This window comes from Dipodomys ordii, unplaced genomic scaffold (genome assembly GCF_000151885.1).
Source record: "Dipodomys ordii isolate 6190 unplaced genomic scaffold, Dord_2.0 Scaffold123, whole genome shotgun sequence".
Classification (NCBI taxonomy): domain Eukaryota; kingdom Metazoa; phylum Chordata; class Mammalia; order Rodentia; family Heteromyidae; genus Dipodomys; species Dipodomys ordii.
Window position 1 is genome coordinate 1,545,417 of NW_012267339.1, and position 3,681 is coordinate 1,549,097.

At 41.2% G+C, this 3,681-nt stretch overlaps 1 protein-coding gene across 1 annotated transcript in view; it reads right to left on the bottom strand.

The window, feature by feature from the left end:
* The window catches only part of Abcg2 (ATP-binding cassette, sub-family G (WHITE), member 2 (Junior blood group)), a 106,565-nt gene extending 104,097 nt beyond the window's left edge, over positions 1 to 2,468 (bottom strand). The window contains exon 1 of the mRNA XM_013029823.1: positions 2,281 to 2,468. The gene's annotated coding sequence lies outside the window, so the exon portion shown is untranslated. The remainder of the gene's footprint in view (positions 1 to 2,280) is intronic.
* Between the last annotated feature and the right edge of the window lie 1,213 nt (positions 2,469 to 3,681).

Sequence of the window (3,681 nt, forward strand, 5' to 3'; positions counted from 1 at the left end):
CTTTGGAAAGCAGTATGGAGGTTCCTCAAAAGACTCCACATAGAGCTCCCCTATGACCCAGCAATCCCACTTTTGGGCATTTACCTAAACGATCACAAACAAGGCCATAGTAAGGCTACCAGCACAACTATGTTTATTGCAGCATTATTTACCATAGCTAAGAATGGAACCAATCCAGATGCCCCTCAGTAGATGAATGGATCAAGAAAATGTGATACACACACACACACACACACACACATGCACACACACACACACACACACACACACAATGGAATTCTATGCCTCCATAAGAAAGACTGACATTGCCCCATTTGTTAGGAGATGGAAAGATTTGGAAAAAATTATATTAAGTGAAGTAAGCCAGGCCCAAAGAGACATAGATCCCATGGTTTCCCTTATTTTCAATAACTAGTACATGTGTAGGACAAGTAGAAAAGTTCAAAAGCTATGTACATATGACCATATAAGATGATGCTAAGCAAAATGAACCCCAAGATAGGGACACAATTTTTTTCTTTCTTGCTATTGTTTCTAACATATTTATAATGTACCATGTACGTTTTTTTTTGTTTCTTTGTATCTTCCTCCCCCACAGTTTAACCGCTGTTTTCACTGTATTTGATGTTGGTGCCCTGCATCTTGTATATACACTTCTCTGATTTGGGGAGGGGAAGGGAAAAACACAATGCTTAAATAGGGATACAGGCTGACCCATTGTAACAATGAGATGTATAAGACACTATGTTGAAAACTAACTTTACAACTATGTTGAGAACTAAATTTACAACTTTGGCTGGGGTGTGGGGGGGTAGTTGTGGAGGTGGGAGGGAAGGGATGAAAGGGGAAAAACAAAGGAGGAGGCAACAATGCTCAATAAAAAATGTACTCATTATCTTACTCATGTAACTGTAACCCCTCTGTACAGTATTTTTACAATAAAAAAGTACAACAAAAGAATAGGTATTCATTTTTTCTTTTCTTGGCCTGTTTCTTTGGGTTAGAGGCAGCTTTAAGATAACTGTATTTTTCAGGACAGGAAGTTCTGGGGTCCAAGAGGAGCAGTCTATGGCCTTCCACCAAAACACAAAACCTATGTTCTTTACTCCACTTCATTTCCAGCAATGGAATAGATTCCTGGGCCTTACTATCCTTAATTCCAAATGGTAGGAGAAAGAAACCAGCTATTTCCCTAGCATTCCTTATTTGTAATGGAAGTTGAAATGGTCAAAGCACAGACCGATAGAGAATCAAGATGAAGCATAATCTAGACAGCTGATGTCAAAATTCTAAAAAGATTTCTGGCTCTGCTCAGCATGTCTAGTAGGATCAAAAGAGAAGACTAATAATCTGTCTCAGAGGGACTCAACGGACAGCAGTTAGCAACTCTTTAGCAGATCATCAAATCAATCAAAGTAGGTACAAGCCAGGACAGCGATGTTGTCTGACATATTCTTAGGTGCTCTGAATAAATTAGGTGTTTAATCAAATACTACCGTCTCCTGCATGTGTCGTTCAACCTCTTCAAAAAATCCAAACAAACATAAGGGTTAAAGTCTTGGTATTCCAAATGTGGGATGCAAACTACTATGTTGAAATCACCCAGGAAGTTGTTAGAAATAGAAAACCTATTCCTTCAACACGCCTTGTCTTGCTCTGCAGTGCTAGGTTCAAACTCAGGGACTAACACACACTAGCCAACCTCTACCATCTCCAGCTCCTGCTTTTAATTCTCATCAGGTGATTTATTCACATATTTTAAAATACGGATTCAAAATAACAGATTCACAGTACTGGGAATTGAACCCAGTGCCTCTCTAAAGAATCCATTTCTTGCCTGGTACCTGTGGCTCAGGCCTCACCCCTATAATCCTAACTGTTCAAGAGGCTGAGATCTAAGGATCATGATTCAAAGCCAACTGGGGAAGGAAAATACATTAGATTCTTATTTTCCAATTAACCACCTAAACGTTGGAATTGGAAGCATTGCTCAAGTGATGGAGCATCAACTTTGAGTGAAAAGCTAAGGGATGGTGCCCGGGTCCTGAGTTCAAGCCACAGTACTGGCATGCACACACACAGAAAAGAATACATTTGTTAAAGCATAGATGAATACATTATCAGGACTTTCCATTTAACATGAGGCTTAGAAACAACAAAGGACTGGTCTGGAGGTGTGGCTCAGTGGAAGAGCATTGCCTAGCAGGCACAAAGCCTTGGCATCCATCCCAGCACCATAGGAAAAGAAGAAGAAAGACGAAATCAAAGCCGCCAACTCACCTAATTATGACGCGAATTATGCTGCTGCAAGGGAAGGCAGCCCAGACCTCAATACTGTGGCAGCAGTCCAGCCATCCCGCAGATAGCTACCCTTGGAGGTTTTCCAAGTGAGATTTCAACTGGGATCCATGCCTCCTACAGAGACAAATGTCTGTCTGGGGGTGGCTGCCAGCTCCGAGGGGCCCCCAGGAGGGACAGTCTCACAGTGAATCTCAAGAGGGGGGGATGAGGTTCCAGATCTACTGGCCTGGAGAAAATGTCCAGGAATTAATGACTTGCCCTAATTAGTTTCTTAGGTCCTCTTTCTCCTCCATTAGCTGGTTATCCCCTCTCAGGCCTTTCTTGCCCAGTGGGATTCAAACTGACAGACACCCTAAAACCTCCAATCAGCTTGGGGATGGTTTGCTGACGTTTCTGGCAAGGGGGCTGAAAGAGGAGGAAATTCACGTCATAGAAATCTTTTTATATCTGTCTCTGAGCAATGATATCCTGAGGACAGCGTCTCTGGTGCTAACAGCAACCTTATTTTGGAAACGGCAGGATCAAAACCCAATTTTAGCAAGTGGTTTCACTCTGTGTAAACTTCCTGCCATTTGCTAGCCTCAGAGTAAGCTGGGTCTGTCTTCTTTTCAGTCTGCCTTCTTAAAAAAAAATTACAAGCAGGAAGATGACTAGGGTTGAAAAGGAAGCAAGCAAAAGCAAAGCAGAAGCAGGGTTAGGTTTCACTGCAAAGGCCCATTAGAGATCAGAGGTTAAAAGAGGAAAAAGCTTGCTCTTGGAACCTTCTGCTTTTTAATGCTGTCCTTTCCTAAATGAGAAATCCAATAACATGGGAAGACTGATAAGAGAAACACTAAATTAAGTTACATGCCAAAGGATCCAGGGGGGGAAAGAGATGAGTTTATTTTGTTTTTAAAGAATAAAGGACCAGGTACTGATGGCTCAAGGTTCTAGTCCTACCTACTCAGGAGGCTGACATAGGAGGATCACAGTTCAAAGCCAGTGAGGGCAGAAAGTCCCATGAAAGTCCATGAGACTCTTTATTTCCAGTTAACCCCAAAATCCAGAAACTGTCACTCAAGTGTTTGAATGCCTTCCTTAAAGACAAAGCTAAGAGAGGGTGTTCTTGTCCTGAGTTCAAGTGCCAACTTTGGCACTAATATAAATATTAACAATAATAATAAAGGATAAGCAGAGCTTATTTTACCACTAATACATAAAAGCAAGCTATCACTTAATATAACTTCAAACTGCTTAAATCGAATCTGGTATCATATAGGGATCAAAAGCAAAAAGGAACACTGTTAGTACAATTAATAAGTGCCAATCAGGTTCTTGGGATCAGCTTAAGTGCGATACTTTTTCTCATAACTAAGAAAAAACACCTGTGTCCCTCATAAG